Source organism: Cetorhinus maximus, chromosome 11 (assembly GCF_964194155.1).
Source record: "Cetorhinus maximus chromosome 11, sCetMax3.hap1.1, whole genome shotgun sequence".
NCBI lineage: Eukaryota > Metazoa > Chordata > Chondrichthyes > Lamniformes > Cetorhinidae > Cetorhinus > Cetorhinus maximus.
In genome coordinates this window covers 73,902,692-73,922,354 of record NC_135889.1, presented here as the reverse complement: position 1 = coordinate 73,922,354, position 19,663 = coordinate 73,902,692, and the positions used below count along the sequence as shown (strand labels likewise).

Sequence of the window (19,663 nt, the reverse complement as noted above, 5' to 3'; positions counted from 1 at the left end):
ACTACACGCGTGCCAAACAGCATAAGCAACTAGCGATGGACAGGGCTAAGCGATCCCAACAACCAACGGATCAGGTCAGAAGTGGGGAAGTTCGCTGATGATTGCAAAATGTTCGGCACCATTCGCGACTGCTCAGATACTGAAGCAGCCCATGTCCAAACACAGCAAGATCTGGACAATATCCAGGAGCTGACAAGTGGCAAGTATCATTCGTGCCACACAAGTGTCAGGCAATGACCATCTCCAACAAGAGAGAATCCAACCATTGCCCCTTGATGTTCTATGGCTTTAGCATCACTTAATTCCCCTCTATGGGGGTTACCATTGACCAGAAACTGAACTGGACTTGCCATATAAATACTGTGGCTGTAAGAGCAGGTCAGAGGCTAGGAATCGTGCGACGAGTAACCCGCCCCCGACTCCCCAAATCCTGTCCACCATCTACAAGGCGCAAGTCAGGAGTGTGATCTAATAATCCCAACTTGCCTGGATAAGTGCAGCTCCCACAAAACTCAAGAAGCTTGAGACCGCCCAGGACAAAGCAGCCCACTTGATTGGCACCACATCCACAAACATTCACTCCCTCCACCACCGATGCACAGTAGCAGCAGTGTGTACCATCTACAAGATACACTGCAGGAATTTACCAAGGTTCCTTCAACAGCACCTTCCAAACCCATGACCACTACCATCTAGAAGGACAAGGGTAGCAGATAGATGGACCACCTGGAAGATCCCCTCCAAGTCACTCACATCCTGACTTGGGAATATATCGCCATTCCTTCACTGTTCTTAGGTCAAAATCCTGGAACTCCCTTCTTAACAGCACCATGGGTGTACCTACACCACATGGACTGCAGCGGTTCAAGAAGGCAGATCACCACCACCTTCTCAAGGGCAACTAAGGATGGGCAATAAACACTGGCCCATCCAGTGAAGCCTACACCCTGTGGATTAATTTAAAAAAATCTCTGAAACCAATTGACATATGCCATCTCAACAAGATGCTATGGATCTCTCCTCAAATCCCACACACTCGTCACACCCTGAGCCAACCAGTCTCACTGAGCTCCATCTTTCACACGTGGGTTTCCAATCTCCACTTTCCAGGAACTCGCCTTGGAATCTTCTCCCAAACTGACGCTTTCTCTCAGATGCCTTCCGCAAGGGTTCACCTCCAGGGTTTTGAACTCATTCCGATGTTCCTCTCCATGGGTCACCACATGCATTCAAGCTTTTTTCCATGTACTCTCTCTCACCGATTCAGCTTTCAACAGTAGCACTGCCTCACATGCCCATAGAAAGAATTACAGACTTTCACTTGTCTCTTTGGACCTTCTTGCCTTTTGCAAGCTGTTCTCGCTTTAATCTGCTTTCTGCAGCTTTTGTCTCATTAAATCTGAAGTTGGAGCCTCTCTCTCTGCCCCTCACTCTTAACTCCACTTAACAGGACCTTTTCCAGGTTCCTGTCCTTCCATTGACCAAAAGGTCTGCTTGGGACATGCTCCTGTTCCACTCCCCTAGATTTTGGGATCTTTTCTTTAGCTTGGGACTGGCTATATTTCCCCTTTCCTCCAGTCTCTTCCTGGCAGTTACTTTCAAAACCAAATGAACTCAAACAGCTTCCAAATCAAACTGCTGTTTCTAGTTTCTTCTGTGTCTGTGGGAGGCACCTGCCTCTCTGGACCCTTGTTGCTAGGCAACAGTCCAGTTTCTCTACTCTTGTTTGTTTTAACTTAGCTGCAACGGTCGTAAAACTCTCATTAGAAATGCAAGCATCTTTTAAAGTAAAAACTAAAACTCATTTGACCTTTTCTTAACACAGATACAGGAATACAAATCAAACTTAAACATTAAAGCTAAAAATTATTCCTAACACCCACAAATACAAATATAACTTTCTTAAACTATCTCTATTTCCTAACACTGGACTAGTACAAACAAAGCTGAAGGTAGGCATACAGGTTGAACACTGATTTTTAAGCGAGGCTTCTTTTTAATGCTGCTACATGTGCTGCTCATTGTGCCAACTAAGATGGTGGCTGCATCACATTGCACCATTTCCTGTGTTGACATTACTCATTTAAATATGATTATGTAAATAGTTTTCTTATTAGCAAGCACACTATCGCAATAAATCCTTTGTTCAAAGTCAAGCTGTACAACTGTGGCACAATATATTGGTATGCCAATGAATCATACTGCCATTTTAAGTTGTTACAATCTTGCCTTTGGACACTTTAAAATTCTTTTATGGTGTGTGGGTGTTGCTAGCAAAGCCAGCATTTGTTGCTCATCCCTAATTAAAGAGTTGGTGAGCTGATGCCTTGAACTGCTGCAGGCCATGTGGTGTAGGTACACCCACAGTCCAGCCCAAAAGGGAGCTCGCAGCGACAGTGAAGGAGCAACAATATAGTTCCAAGTCAGGATGGTGTGTGACTTGCAAAGGAACTCACAGGTGGGGGTTTTCCCATGCGTCTGCTGCCCTTGTCACTCCAGGTGGTAGGGGTCATCAGTTTGGAAGGTGCTATTGAAGGAGGCTTGAAGAGCTGCTGCAATGCATCTTGTATATGGCACATACTGCTGCCACTGTGTGTTGGTGATGGAAGGAGTGAATGTTTATGGTGGTGGGTGGGGTGCCAAACAAGTGGGCTGCTTTGTACTGGATGGTGTGGAGCTTCTTTAATGTTGATAGAACTGCACTCGCTCAGGCAAGTGTAGAGTATTCCATCACACACCTGGCTTGCGTCTGGTATATGGTGGACAGACTTTGGGAAGTCAGGATGTGACACAGTCAGGTGTTGTCACAGAATTCCCAGCCTCTGACCTGCTCTTGTAACCACAGTATTTATATAGCTGGTCCAGTTCAGTTTCTGGTCATTGGTAACCCACAGGATATTAGTGTGTGATTCAGCAATAGTAATGCCATTGAATGTCAAGGGGAGATGGTTAGATTTTGTCTTGCTGGAGATGGTCATTGCCTGGCACTTGTGCCGCGCAAATATTACTTGCCACTTATCAGCCCAAGCCTGGATATTGTCCAGATCTTGTGGCATACAGGCATGGACTGCTTCAGTATCTGAGGAGTCATGAATGTTACTGAATATTGTGCAATCATCAGCAAACATCCCTTCTGACCTAATGATGGAGGGAAGGACATTGAAACAACTGAAGATGGTTGGTCCTAGGGCACTACCCTGAGGAACTCCTGCAGTAATGTCCTGGAACTGAGATGACTGACCTTCAATAACCACAACCATCTTCCTTCGTGCTAGGTATGACTTCAACCAGTGGAGAATTTTCTCTCTGATTCCCATTGACTTCACTTTTGTCAGGGCTCCTTGCTACATGGGGTTAAATGCTGCCTTGATGTCAAGGGTGGTCACTCGCCTCTCCTCCTTGAGCTCTGGTCTTTTGTCCATGTTTTGACCAAGGCTGTAATGAGGTCAGAAGCCAAGTGGTCTTGGCAGAACCCAAATTGAACATAATTTTGCTGTGTAAGTGCCATTTGATAGCACTGTTGATGACACCTTCCATCACTTTGCTGATGACCAAGAGGAGACCAATGGGGTGTCAATGGCTGGCTTGGATTGATTTTCTGTGGACAGGACATACCTGGGCAATTTTTCACATTTCTGGATAGATGCCAGCATTGCAACTATTGGTGTATGATGGCAGTGTCACAAGGATGGATGTATTGACAAGTCATGTGATGAAACCTCCATAAATACATTTAGTCACAGTTGGCAACCCTAGAGCTATACTGTAACAGTTTGGCTTGGGACGCAGCTAGGTCTGGAGCACAAGACTAATGCACTACAGGTGGGATGTTATCAGGGCCCATAGCCTGTTCAAATGACAGTTTTATTGTACAGTTAGTGATCTGTATCTCTGGCTTTGTCTGTAAGGGATATATATTTAGTATCAGGAAAGACCTCAGGCTATATCTGCCAGCTTGGCTTGTGATTTTAAGGATTTTTTACCCTTGCAGATGTTGGTAGAATGAGGGCTGCATGGATTTATAGATATCTGCAATGATGGTACTGAGCCCTACGGATCAAGAGAAATTCATGCTGATCTTGGCCAGTGTGATGATTAACGTATTTTAATTGGTTTTAGCTTCCCAGGCTCTGAAAGAAAACTAATGTAAGAATCCATACTGCTCATACATTTCCAACAGACCTTGCTGGATAATATGTGGGTGAGCATTGGGTAAGAACAGGATAGGACTTCCAGTTGTGACACCTTTCCAATCCTATGATAAACAGCTTGACAATACATGGGTACCTAGCTGGGCTTCAATGACTGCCCACAGACAAATTGAACCCTGGTTTCTTGATGTGTCTGGCTAAATGTCAAACCTTGTGGTCCCTTCATCCAGGTAATTTATATAAATTGTAAAAAGCTGAGGCCCCGGCTCTGATCCCTCTGGCACACCACTCGTCACATCCTGCCAACCAGAAAAGACCCATTAATGCCAACTCTCTGTTCCCTGTTAGCTAGCCAATCGTCTATCCATGCCAATATGTTACCCCCTATACCATGAGCATGTATTTTACAGAATTACCTTTGATGTGGCACTTTATCAAATACCTTCTGGAAATCTAAGCACAGTACATCCACCAGTTCCCCTTTATACACAGCATATGTGACTCCTCCAGATAATAAACTGGTTAAACATGATTTTCCCTTTCGCAAAACCATGTTGACTCTGCTGATTGCAATGAATTTTTCTAAATGCTCTGCTATTATGTATTTAATAATAGCTCTAACATTTTCCCTATGACAGATGCTAACTGGCCTGTAGTTTCCTTCTTTCTGTCTCCCTTCCTTTTTGAATAAAGGAGTTACATTTGCCATTTTACAAGCTAATGGAACCTTCCCCAAATCTAGGGAATTTTTGAAAATTACAACCAATGCATCAACTATCTCCCTAGCCACTTCTTTCAAGACCTTAGGGTGAAGTCTATCCGGACCTGCGGATTTGTCAGCCCGCAGCCCCAACAATTTGCTCAATACCACTTCCCTGGTGATGGTAATTTTCCTGAGTTCCTCCCTCCCTTCCATTTCCTGATTTACAGCTATGTCCGGGATGTTGCTTGTGTCCTCTATAGTGAAGACTGAGCAAAATACCTATTTAATTCATCTGTCATCGCCGTACCCTCCATTATCAATTCCCTAGACACACTTTCTATAGGAGCAATGCTCACTTTGCTATATTATTGGCTAGCTTTCTGTCATACTCTAATTTTTCCCTCCTTATTAGTCTTTTTGTCATTCTTCGCTGTTACTGATGTTCTTTTCAGCCTTCTGACCTGCCACCCGTCTTTGTGTAATTATATGCTTTTTCTTTAAGTTTGGTAATGTTCAACTTCTTTACTTACTCACAGATGGTGGGTCCTCCCCTTGGAATATTCCTTTCGCATTGGAATGTATATATTCTGTGTATTCTGAAATATCCCTTTACATGTCTGCCACTGAACCTCTATTAACCTCTCCCTTAACCTCATTTGCCAGTTCACTTTAGCTATCTTTGCTTTCGTGTGCTCATAATTGCCCTTATTTAAGTGTGAAATACTAGTCTTGGACGCACTCATTTCTCCCTCAAAATGAATGTAAAATTCAATCATATTATACTCACTGCTACCCAGGCGCACCTTCACTGAGGTTATCAATTAATCCTATCTTGTTGCTCAATACCATGTTTAGTATAGCCTGCTCTCTGGTTGGCTCCAGAATGTGCTGTTCTAAGAAACTATCCCAAAAACCATTCTTTGAACTCTTCATCTAGGCACATCTGATTTTTCCAGTCTATATGTAGATTAAAATCTCCTGTGATTATTGCTGTACCTTTCTGGCAAGTTCCCATTATCTTTTCTTTTATACTCTGTCCTACTGTGTAGTTAGAATTAGGGGCCTGTACACCACTCCCACAAGTGACTTGTCTTTATCATTCCTCATCTCAACCCAAACCATTTCTACATCCTGGTTTCCTGGACTTTGGTCTTCCCTTTCTAATGTGCTAATACCATCATTAATTAACAGAGCCAGCCCTCCACCTTTTCCTAACTTCCTGTCCTTCCTAAATGTCATGAAACCTTCAAAATACAGGTCCCAATCTATGTAATCCTGCAGCCATGTCTCTGTAATGGCTATCAGATTGTACTTATTAATTTCTATTTGTGCTATCAGTTCATCTTTTGTTTCGAATACCACATACATTTAGATACAAAGCCTTTAGTTTTGTCCTTTTTATTATTTTTGTAGCATCTAGCCTTATCTGCTGATTTACTATTAGATTTGTGCTCTCTATCCCTTCCTGTCATGGTCTGTTTATCATTTCCCATATTAATACCTTTTTCTCTTGCCTTGTCCTTACTCTTGGGTTTACCGCATCTCCCTAAATTTGATCCCTTGCCCCCACTATTCAGTATTCACTATTCAGCCCTCTCTACTTCCCTAATTAGGTGGCTCTGCAAGGACACCAGCCCTAGCATGGTTCAGGTGTAGACCATCCCAACGGTACCGATCTCACTTTCCCCAGAACTGATGCCAGTGTCCCCACAAACCGCAACCCAGTTCTCCCACACTAGTCTTTCAGCCACGCATTCGTTTCTCTAATCTTATTTGTTTTATGCTGGCTTGCACGTGACTTGGGCAATAATCCAGAAATTATTACCTTTGAGGTTCTGCTTCTTAATTTGGTGCCTAGCTCCTCATGCTGACTATGCAGAACCTCCTTCCTCATCCTGCCTATGTTGTTGGTACCTACATAGCCATGACCACTGTATCCTCCCCCTCCCACTGCGAGTTCCTGTCCAGCCCTGAGCAGATGTCCCAAACCCTGGCACTGGGCAGGCAATGCATCTATCTGGACTCTTGTTCTTTGCTACAGTGTCCATCCCCCTCACTATACTGTCCCCTACTACCACTACATTCCTTTTTGCTCCCCCCACTTGAATGGCTTCCTGTACCACTGTGTCATAGTCAGTTTGCTCATCCACCGTGCAGCCCGTGCTCTCATCCAAACAAGCTGAGAGAACCTTAAACCTATTGGACAACTGCAGAGGCTCACACTCCCACACTCCTGTCCTCTGGGCCCCCACACCTGCCTCACTCACAGTCACATCCCCCTGACCCTTGCCACTGACCAAATCAGAATACCCTATCCTAAGTGGTGTGACTGCCTCCTGGAATAAAGCATCCAGGTAATTTTTCCCTCCCTGATGTGTCACAGAATCTGCAGCTCAGCCTCCAGCTCAGTGACTGAGCTGAAGTTCCTCAAGCCGCAACACTTAACTGCAGACATGTTTGCCTTGGATCGCATCATCTGTCCTGCCACCTTGATGTGTTTTAAACAATTACTTAAATATATTAATCACTTATTTATATTGCTTTCTTATATTTTATTATCTTTACCACCAATTTGTGTACTATTTTAAACTTTAGGCATAGAATAGAACTTACCCACTTACTAGATACTCACCAAGCAGCTAGCTCCTTTCCCTGTAATGCAGCTCCTACAGCTGAGTGTGAGCTTACCCTGTCTAAATTGCCAGAAAGAAAGAACTTGGCCTGCTTACACCATACTTTCCAGTTACTGTTAATTACAGACTAGATCTAGATTTTAAGAGCAAAGTTTAAGAACAAAATTAACACTTAAAACTCCCCATCTCACCAAACTCCAAGTCTTCACTCAGTTAGTTCGGCTGTGCTCCATTTGTCTTGGCTGTACATTGAAATAAAATGAAGAAAACTGAGTTAATATCCCTCATTTTCTTAGCATCGACAGCAACTTGCATATAAAGCACCTTTTAACACAGTAAAAAATCCGAAGTCATTTTGGAGGAGCATAATCAGACAATGATTAGGACAGATGATTAAAAGCTCGGGCAGGAACACCTTCAAAGAGGAGAGAGAGATGGACTGGTTTAAGGAGGGAGTTCCAAAACTTCAACCCCAGGTGTCTGAAGGTACAGCTTTCAATCATGGGGCGAGGGAAGTGGGGATGCATAAGTGATCCATAAGAGGGATATAGAGGATAGTATGCCGACATTCAGCTCTATCTCACCACCATGCCTTGACCCTGTCATTGATGCTATTTGTCCAATATCTAGTACTCGATGAGCAGAAATTTTCCTTGACATAATATTGAGAAGACCAAAGCCGTTGTCTTCAGTGCCTGACACAGACCCTGCTCCCTAGCCACTGACTCCATTCTTCTTCCTGGAAACTGAGGCTGAGATACTGTTCACAGCTTTGGTGTTGTATTCACACCATCGCTATCACTGCTTATTCTCATTTCCATAACATCACCTGACTTCACCCCTGCCTCGGCTCACCAGCTGCTGAAACCCTTATCTGTGCCTTTTTACCTCTAGACTTGATATTTCCACACACTCCTCCTGACTGGCCCCCCACATTCTCACCCCGTAAACTTGAAGTCATTTAAATCTCTGCTGTCTGTGTCCTAACTTGCAACAAGCCCTATTCATTCAATATTCCTCTACTCATTGACCTACATTGGCTCCTGATTTAAGCAATAATATTTTTAAAACTTTGTCATTCGTGTTTTCAAATCACTCCTGGTCTCTAATCTTCTCCAGCTGTCCAACCCTATCCACATTCCTCGAATTCTGACCTCTTGAACACCCCTGAATTTTTTTTATTCTTCCACCATTGCTGATCATGCCTTCCACTGTCAAGGCTCTAAGCTCTGAACACAAAAGTGAAATACTGCAGATACTGAAAATCTGAAATAAGAACAAAAAATACTGCAATAAACTTAGCAGGTCAGGCAGCATCTATGCAACGAAATAGAGTTAGCTTTTCAGGTCAGTGATGTTTCATTGGAACATCCCTGAAACTCCCTCCCTAAACCTCTCCACCTCTCTTTCCTCCTTTAAGGTCATCTTTGAAACCTACCCCTTTGACCAAGCTTTTAGTCAGCTGCCCTAATATCTCCTTTGTGGTTTTGTGCCAAATTTTGTTTGATAATAGAAACATAGAAAATAGGAGCATGAGTAAGACATTTGGCCCCTTGAGCCTGCTCCACCATTCAATATGATCATGGCTGATCCTCTATCTCAATGCCATACTCCTGCTCTCTCCCCATACCCCTTTAGGGTCTAGAAAGCTATTTCCTTCTTAAATATATTCAGTGACTTAGCCTCCACAGCCTTTTGTGATGGAGAACGCCACAAGTTCAGCACCCTCTGAGTGAGGAGATTTCTCCTCATCTCAGTCCTAAATAGCCTACCCTGTATCCTGAGACCGTGACCCCTTGCTGTCGGCCCCCCAGCCAGGGGAAATATCATCCTGCATCCAGTCTGTCCAGCCCTGTTAGAATTTTATACATTTCAATGAGATCCCCTCTCCTTCTAACTCCGGTAAATACAGGCATAGTTAACCCAATGTCTCCTCATATGACAATCCTGCCATCCCAGGAATCAGTCTGGGATGCTCCTGTGAAGCACCTGGGGATGTTTTACTAAATTAAAGGTGCTACTTAAATACATGGAGTAGAAATCTAGAGATAGACGAGCAAGGCCAAAGTGAAATCTAAACAAGAGGATGAAAATTGAGTGGTTGCTGGCATGGGAGCCAATGTAGATCAGAGCACAAGGATAATTGGCGAATCAAGTTGGGATACAGGCAGCAGAGTTTTGAATGATCTTAAGTTTCAGGAGGATGGAAGATGGGAGAGGATTGGAATAACTGAATCTGGTGATCATAAAAGTATGGATGAAGGATTCATCATATGGACTGAGGGGTGTGGTAAAGTGCTATTACAGAGGTGTAAATAGGTGGTCCTTGTGATGTAAAGGATATTGGGCAGGGTGGGGGAGGGGGAGAAGTTCAGTTCAATCAAATAAAATGCACAGGTTGCATACAGTCTGCTTTAACCTGGAAGAGTAGTGAGGGAGGGGATGAAATTGGTGGTTAGGGAATTGAGTTTGTGGTGGCTCAGTCTTTCCAATATTTAACTGTAGGAAGTTCCCACTCAAGGACTGGATGTCAGTGAGCATTTTGATGACACAAAAGCAGTGGACGGATCAAGAGATGTGGTGTGAGGTAGAGCTGGATGTTATAGTGTACTTGTGGAAGCTGACGCATGTTCTGGTTGTGGGGTTTCCAAGTGGGAGCATTTTGATGAGCAAAAGAAAAGGGACAAAGATAATCTTCGGGGGACTTGAGGTAACGGGAGAGAAGAGAAGCCATTTGGGGATTCTCTGGCTACGACTTGATAAGTCAGAGCGGAAACAGATGATTATATTCCTGCTCAGCTGGACGATGGAGAAGAGGTATTGAGGGATAATGGTCTGGTCAACTTTGTCAAAGGCTGCAAACAGGAAGAGAAGGATGAGTAGGTTTTAGAGCATATGGCCACAGTCACATACAATATCATTTTTGGCTTTGATCAAGCCTATTTCTAGAACATGACCTTCCCAAAACCAACACCCCATTCCACCATTGAGACAAGCACAAGACCTCATGGCAACACCAAATGTCCAAACACTGGCACTTGCTCAACTACAGCATTGTTCAAGCAAGGGATTGGAGAGGTGTCCACGTGACCTGTGCCATGGCAGGTACTGATGATGGCTGCACCGATCATCACCTTATCCAATCGACTATCTCCATCAGCCTGGCCCCCAAACATTGGAGGCAACCGAAGCAATGCTTCAAGAAAATTAACATTGAAAGTTCAAAGATCCCACCAAGGTAGCCCTTTTCAGTCAGTGCCTCACTGCCAACCTCTCAATCTGTAGCCACAAAGACCTACAGTATACTCCTAGTGCATGTCTGACCCTAAAATTCACCATAACCAGCATCTACAAAGAGGTCCTTGGCGCCTCTACCAGGAAACATTGTGACTGGTTTGATGAGAACAACCAAGAGATATAGGACCTAATCAAGTGTAAATGCAGAGCTTTCATTGTCTGGAAACTCCCTCATGGCTCAGGAGAAAAGCAGCAGCCCTACAGGTGGCTGAAGGCAGCATTAAACCTGTGACGTAAAGAACAAATGGTGGGTAGAAAGACTGTGGTAGATCCAATGACTCATGGACACCAGTGACATGCGTGGCTTCTTCAGCGCTGTCGAGTCTATCTATGGCCCAAGCTTTGCTGTGAGGGACATGTCATTAATGTACCTGACACCAGAGTCCCAAAGCAAATGTTTTACTTGGAACTTAGTTGTGGCAGGAGATCCTCAGGAGGACAGTGAAAATATTTTAGGAATGTACTCAATGGACCCCTGAAGAGATCAAACATTCCTGCCAACTCATGGGCTTGTGACCATCCTAAATGGAGAAGGCTCATTTAGGAAGGTAGTGAAAGAGTCTTCAGGAATGTGCAGAGGCAAAGTCAAGGCATCAGAGGGAATGCATAAACCTCCAAACAAACCATCTACCCAACCCTTCAAACATCACCTGCCCTGCATATGGCAGTCACATTGAACTTACCAGCCATCTCAAATTTCAGTGGAAGCAAGTCATCCACAATCTCAAGGAACTGCCTAAGAAAAGGGGTTCAGTGTTATGGCAAGGGTGGAAATGTCATCAGAGTGATTAAACATGGAGTTGGAGGAAAAGTGGCATCAATTTGGGAGATGACAGCACGTCAAAGACTTCGGGGAAGGCAGGAGGTTGAGATATGGAAAATTAATAAAGATTGTTTTTGGATACTGAATGTCGTCTGTCAGATAATTGTAGTGTAAAGGGTTAATTTAAATATATAAATACAGTCTACATCAGTGATTGAGAGACTTTCCCTTTTGTTCTTTTTCACCCTCCCCCTTTCATTTGTTTAAAAAATATTAAATCTCTAACTTTTCCCAGTTCTGGTGAAAGCTTACAGATCAGAAATATTAACTCTCAGCAAAGATGCTGCCTGTCCTGCTGAGTATTTTCAGCATTTTCTGTTTTTATTAGCTAGATGGAAGGTGATTAAAGGTATTGAAAAGTGTGGTGACTGTGCTAAACGGAAATTGTTTCACATACACCACATCGACAGCATTACCCCCATCAGCCCTCTCTCTGGTATCTCATTAAAAAGCTCAAACAAGTTGGAAACACAATTTGCCCTTAATAAATCTGTGGTAAGTGCATGTATTGTCCCTCCCTCCTGTCAATCATGGGTCATGTGATGTACTGCAGGGGCTTCAACCAGTGAGCTCTTGGCACGGGCAATCCAGGGGACAGAGTCTTCCGGATGAGAGATCGGGTCTAGGGTGCAAGCACTCCTAGATGCCTCCGTAATTAAATTTGACTGTTTCTTTACGAAACCTGCCTGCTCCATCATCACATTTGACGACAAGGGTAAAATCGGCTTTGACTGTGCACCTCGCCCTGTTACTGTGAGTAAAGCGAATTTTAAAAACTACTCACCAGTCATGCTGCTCTTTGGAAGAATCGATCCATATGATGCTAATATTGAAGATTGGAGCCAGTAGATTGAGCGCCTTGGATTTTATTTTGTAGCAAATGAAATAACCGCCAAAGAAAAGCAGAAAGCGATTCTCTTAAGGGTACGTGGCAGTAAAACATACAACCTGATTTGCATAAAAGCAAAATACTGCGAATGCCGAAAATCTGAAACAAGAACAAAAATTGTTGGAAAAACTCAGCAGGCCTGACAGCATTTGTGGAGAGAAAGACAGTGTGAACGTTTCGAGTCCGTATGTCCGTTCTGAAGAAGAGTCACACGGACTCGAAATGCTAACTCTGTCTTTCTCTCCACAGATGCTGTCAGACCTGCTGAGTTTTACCAGCAATTTTTGTTTTTGAACCTGATTTGCAGCCTGACTGATCTGAGCGTCCCCCAATTCCAAGTCATATAGTGAAATAGTGGACCTGGTGAAAGCACATTTCCAGCCAAAGCCGTCCGTGATAATGCAGTGCTTTAAATTTAATTCGAGTTCGTGCCCCAGGAGAGTCCATCGCAACCTATGTGGCGAACCTCAAGCAGTTAATGGAACACTGCGACTTTGGAAACGCATTAAACGATATGCTGCGGGATCAACTGGTATGAGGAATCAAGAGCGACGTCCTACCTTCCTGAAATCGATATAGACTTTAAGTGCCCTCACCATGGAAGGCACTGCAAAAGACTTGCAGGCTTTGTAACACATGTACAATGGCGCCGTGCTTCATGTTGGGTGGGAACCTGCTGCTGAGCGTGGCGTGAAAACCAGACATGCAGAATTAAAGCGTGATTCAATGTCCACTGTAAGAAATGCTTCATCAATGACTTCAAATTGCTATAGATGTGGAGGTGACCAGGGAGCAGATGTTTGTAACTTCAGAAAGGCAGAATGTTATTATTGTCATAAGAAGGGACATGTGGTTAGGCAATGCCGAACAAAGATGAAGCATCCTGCAAGACAGCAAACAAACATGATCGAGTTAACGCATTCAGCAAAAGCTGAAGCTGTTGATACTGATGTGTATTCCCTGTATTATGTAACTGTTGAGAAAACTGATCCTATTACGGTGACAGTTCAAGTGAATGAGAAGCCACTGCTTATGGAAGTGGATACTGGTGCCTCAACTATGGTGGCTGGAGAGCACACTTTCAGATACCTTAATGAAGGAAGACAGCCAATAAACCTGGAGCAGACAACAGCTAAGTTAAGAACTTACACGGGAGAATCTATTCAAGACAAGGGCATTGCCACTGTCCCAGTCTGTTACAAGCGACAGACAGCCTGTGATAAACTTAAAAATGGGGGGACCCAGTCTTTTAGGTCGAGATTGGCTACAGAAGATAAACTTCGACTGGGCTGAGATATTTCACCTAAAATCAGATGGAATTCCACAAGAATTAGTTCTATTATTAAATTTCTTTAGATTCTTCGCCTGTGTGTGTGGAACAAATTAGAAATTGGATGAACAGAGATCCAATATTGTCAAAAGTCAGACACTTTGTTTTGCAGGATGGTCAAACTCGCCTGTATCTGAAAAATTCATACAATTCCATGTCAGAAACACAGAATTAATTTGTCAAGATGGAATTTTGTTGTGGGGTTCAAGAGTTGTGGTCCCATCACAAGGTAGAGAGCCACTCTTGACAGAGCTCCATGGTGCACATCCCAGCATATCAAAGGTGAAAATGTTTGCGCGAAACTATATATGGTGGCCAGGCATTGACAGTGACAGTGAAAGCGAAAGCATGGTCAAGCACTGTCAGCAACAACAGAAGTTGCCTGTTTCGGCTCCCCTGCACCTGTGGGAGTGGCCTGATCGACTGTGGGTTTGACTACATATTGATTTATGTAGGAGCATTCTTAGGATAATGGACCAGTCTCTGAGCCCAGCAGGGTCCACTGCTGAAATTTTGCATGTATACCATGTCAACTACACTGTGCAAGCTTTACTGTGTTAAATTTCTGATTACTCTGGTTCCACACTACCTTCCCCTCCAAATTAGGAAACAACAAGTGTGCGCAGATGGTGTTTCAATAATAACTCCGGTGTTGAACCTGTAATCGAATGTGGTGTTAGTTGTAGATGCACATTCAAAATGGGTGAATGTATATGAAGTCAAAGTGCCAATGTCAAATGCAACTATTGAGAAGCTATGTCAGCATACATGGCTTACCTGAAATTGTTGTTTCTGATAATGGTACAGCCTTTACCAGCACTGAGTTTCAGAAATTTATGGATCTGAATGGAATCCACTATATAAAGAGAGCTGCTTGGCATCCCTCATCGAATGGTCTAGCCGAGAGGGTTGTACAAGCTTCTAAGCCTGGTATGAAAGGCACACTTAAGTTATCATACACCACCACATTTGACTTTGGGTTCAAACCATTGGAGTTATTAATGAAACGTTGTCTGCGTTCAAGTTTACACTTGGTGTTTCAGAATTTAGAGGGGAAGATAGCACGGAACCAGAATAATCAGAAATTTAACCGTGACATTCAGTGTAGATATCACAGTATACGTACGAAATTTCAGCAGTGGATCCTGCTGGTCTCTGGGAGGCGTTGTTTCAGAGACTGGTCCATTATCCTTCCAAGTAGAAATAGAATCATCCGTAAGCATGTAGATCATAACCGTACCAGAGAGACAGCCCAACAACTGACTGATCAACCTGTGATTATCGTTGAACCATTGACTTCTGAGGTGTGTGACCGACCTAGAACAGTCATTCTAGATGTTTCAGAGGAGTTGCCAAACCCTGAACTGCCCCATTCCAATGATGTGTTTCATAGGGCAGCTCCAGTTCCTGTCCACCCTGATCAGTAACCTCCAGTAGTAGAGTTACGCCACTCTAGACGTATAAGAAGAGCACCTCAAAGACTTGATTTATAATCACCTGAAATTGTATATACATTTGTTGGAATTTCAAATGTGTTTTGTAAAGAGTAATTGTTAAAAAAATCTAAAGGGTGGGGGAGGTAAATGTGGTAACGGCATGCATTGTCCCTCCCTCCTGTCCATCATGGGTCGTGTGATGTACTGCGGGGGCTTCGACCAGTGAGCTCTTAGCGCAGGCGATCCAGGGTGTGGAGTCTTCTAGATGAGAGATCAGGCCTAGCGTGTGAACACTCCTAGATGTCTCCATAATAAAGTTTTACTGTTTCTTTACGAAACCTGTCTGCTCCATCGAGTTATCACAAAATCCATGCTGGTTTTCCTTATTTAACCTACATTTGTCCAAGTGACTGATTTTGTTCCAGCTGTTGCTTAAAAGCTGTCCCACTACTGAGGTGAAGCTGACTGGCCTGTGGTTGCTGGGCTTATCCTCATACCCTTTTTTGAACAATGCATCACAGCAAAATCTACAGAGTCTATTTAAAGAGTATCAGTGAAGTATAACAAACAGAATTCAGGACCGAAACTGCAGTAATGCGTCCTGATAAAAGTAGGGTGATTTGTCCAGCAAAATGCAATGAGTGGAGGATATTGCATACTATTACATGCATAAAGTCAATCACCACTTGCAGCAGTTTGGTTTCCAGGTGTCATTGATTGGTGAATAACCAGGTCCTCTCCATTCTGGCTGGGGTTTGTGGTGTCACTTCTACAATCATGTTTAATGGGCTCAATAGGTAACATCCTTGCCTCTGAGTCAGAAGGTTGTATTCAAACCCCACTCCTAGAATTAAGCACATGATCTCAGTTGATGCTTCAATACTAAGTGTAGTAATTATAGTTCTGATAAACGTAGGACTGTAGCCTGAAGAATAATCCTGTGTTGTAAGATCACATGAGCTGTGTAAAACAATTAGTTAGCGGCGCAGGGAACCTTTAGGAGACAGCTTTTCTTTAGTTATGGAGTTTGATGCATACATGTTGCTGCTGTTGTCTTGCAAATAAAGTTAAATGTGTCCACCAAGAAAAGTTGCCTGGAAGATCAACTCTATAACAAACTGGCAATGAGGATATATCAGAGCTGGTACTGTACCTTGCCCAGCAATTGTGGGTATCTAAGATAATTAAGAAGAAAGGAAGGTATACTTATCCCAGATGCCACAGTTTGGCAGCATCGACCCCTTTGAACCAGCCACAGATGAATGGTCTGAATATATAGAATGTCAATTATAGGCCAGTTAGTCTTACATCGGTGGTGAGCAAATTAGTAGAATCAATCCTGAGAAATAGGATTAACTGGCATGTGGAAAGGCATGGACCAGTTAGGGATGGCCACCATGGATCTGTTAAAGGAAGGTCTTGCCTCACAAATTTGATTGAATTCTTTGAGGAAGTGACAAGAAGAGTTGATGAAGGTAGTGCAGTGGATGTTGTGTACATGGATTTTAGCAAGGCATTTGACAAGTTCCCACATGGCAGATTGGTCAGGAAAGTAAAAGCCCATGGGATTCAGGGTAATGTGGCAAATTGGATAAAAGGTTTGCTTTGTAACAGGAAACAAAGGGTAATGGTCGACGGATGCCCTTGTGAATGGAAAGTTGTCTCAAGTGGTGTTCCACAGGGCTCGGTGTTGGGACCCTTGCTGTTTGTGTTATATATTAACGATTTGGACGTGAACGTGGGGGGGCACAATTGGGAAATTTGCAGATGAGACAATGATTGGCCGAGTAGTGGATAGTGTAGAGGATAGCCATAATCTCCAAAACAAGATAGATGGGTTGGTGGAGTGGGCGGTAAAGTGGCAGATGGATTTTAACATAGAGAAGTGTGAGGTCATATATTTAGGGAGGTCAAACAGTTACAGGGATTACACAATAAATGGGAATATACTAAGAGGGGTAGATGAAGTGAGAGATCTTGGAGTACACAGGTCCCTGAAGGCAGCAGTTCAAGTAGACAAGGTTGTAAAGAAGGCATATAGAATGCTCTCCTTCATTGGCAGAGGTATAGAATATAAAAGTAAGGATATAACATTGGAATTGTATAAAACACTGGTGAGGCCACAACTGGAGTATTGTGTGCAGTTCTGGTCACCACATTACAGGAAGGACGTAATAGCTCTGTAGAGAGTGCAGAGGAGGTTTACAAGAATGTTGCCAGGGTTAGAAAAGTGTAGCTGCAAGGAGAGATTGGATAGGTTGGGGCTATTTTCCTTAGAACAAAGAAGGCTGAGAGGTGACTTGATTGAGGTGTACAAAATTGAGGGGAATAGATAGAGTGGACAGAATAAAATTGTTTCCCTTGGTGGAGAATTCTAGAACCAGGGGACATAGATTCAAGATAAGTGGAAGAAGGTGTAGGGGGGACATGAAGAAGAACTTTTTTACGCAGAGGGTAGTGGGTGTCTGGAATTTGCTGCCCAAGTTGGTGGTAGAGACAGAAACTCTAAACTCTTAAAAAGTACCTGGATCTGCACCTTAAGTGCTGTAAGCTGCAGGGCTATGGGCCGGGTGCAGGAAGGTGGGATTAGAAAGGGCACCTGGGTGTCCTCAGGCTGGCATGGACAAGATGGGCCAAATGGCCTCCTTCTGTGCTGTAACTTTTCTATGGTTCAATGGTGTTCAACTTTCAAGCCAACAAAATCATGGGGGAAGAAAAGAGGAGAGCGGTTCTCCTGAGTATTTGTGGGAGCAAGACCTACAGTTTAATTCGAAGCTGGCCCCCAATGCCCCAAATTTGTAGACCTCATTAAGGGACATTTTCAACCGAAGCCCTCGGTCTCAATGCAGAGGTTCAGGTTCCATTCACGGAATAGAGCCCGGGGGGAACAATTGCTACCTCTGAACTTAAATCAAAACAATTAATGGAATATTGTGATTTCGGTGAATCCCTGAATGACATCTTCAGTGATTGTTTGATATGTGACATGCTGTTCAACAAAGATTGCCGGCTGAAGCGAATCTTGATTTTAAGAAAGTGTTAGAAATAACGCTTGTGATGGGGAGCACTGTAAGGGATTCACAAATGATTCAAGGGGCACAACATGGCACTGTTCTCCTAATTGGCAGGAACAGTCAACCGAAAGTGGTGCAAAAAGCCAGGATTCCGCCAAGAAGTGGGAAACAGCTCCCGCTAACTAAAAATTGGGAGAAAACATCTTAGCAGCAAAGCTGAAACTAATTTTTATCAACGTGGAAACAATCATACTCCTAATGATTGGCAATTTAAAAAGGTAGTGTGTTATTTTTGTCACAGAAGCAGACACATATTGAAACATTGCAAAGTGAGATTAAAACAGGTTTCCAGGCAACAAATGAAGTCCAATGAAGTATACATTATGGAAGAACCAGAAACAACCAATTCTGACATTTATTCATTATTCAACATGAAAATTGGAAAGACAGAGCCAATTACTGTCACATTGCAAGTGAATGGTAAACCATTTAAAATGGAAGTAGACATGAGTGCCTCTACCACTGTAATAGGAGAACACATTTTCAGATATTTAAATAAAGGTATCAACAATTAAGTTTGGAACAAACATCTACCAAGCTGAAAACATACATGGATGATGAAATCCAGGTAAAAGGTATCACCAGAGTAACTGTTCATTATAGACACCAATCAGCACAGCTCCCAGTGATGGTGGTAGAAGGTGAAAGGACCAAGCCTTCTAGGTCGCAATTGGATGAAAGAGATTAAACTGGTCCAAAATCTTCCAGTTGCGAGCAGTGGGACCGCCAGAGCTGTTTAAAAAAAAAAATGACACCGTCTTCAAGGATGATCTGGGAAAAATCCAAGGCCTACGGGCCTAGTTTTATGTGGAACCAGAAACAACCCCTCGCTTCTTGAAAGCAAGACCAGTGCCATACACCCTGAGAGAGAAGATTGATGAACCGGTTTGAGAAGCAGGGTGTCATAAAAGTGGTTCAGTTCTCAGAATGGGCAGCACATATAGTCCTTGTCCTTAAACCAGGCCAGACCATCCAGATCTTTGGGGACTATAAACTAACGGTCAACAGAGCAGCCAAACTGGACAGGTACCCTATTCCCAAGATTGAAGACCTCTAAGCCAAACTTGCAGGAGGGACAACATGTACAAAGCTTGATATGAGTCACGCATCTGAGCAACTGGAGCTGGACGATGTCTCCCGAGAATTTGTGACCATAAGTACCCACAAAAGGTTATATCACTATACATGCCTGCCTTTCGGTGTTTCCTCAGCCTGTTCCACTTTTCAGAGGATGATGGAGAGCTTGCTATAAGGACTACCTCAAGTTGTGGTCTACCTGGATGATGTACCGATAACTGGATTCACAGAAAAGAGACACTTGGCTAAA

General features: G+C 43.4%; 1 protein-coding gene across 9 annotated transcripts in view; it reads left to right on the top strand.

Annotated features, from left to right (window-relative positions):
• Nucleotides 1-19,663, top strand: part of LOC144686683 (activin receptor type-1-like) — a 134,086-nt gene that overhangs the window by 58,079 nt on the left and 56,344 nt on the right. The window contains exon 1 of one of the 9 annotated variants that reach the window (XM_078552215.1): nt 12,287-12,531. The exons of the other annotated variants lie outside the window; for them this stretch is intronic. The gene's annotated coding sequence lies outside the window, so the exon portion shown is untranslated. Of the gene's footprint in view, nt 1-12,286; nt 12,532-19,663 lie in introns of those variants that run through there. 9 annotated transcript variants of the gene reach the window in all.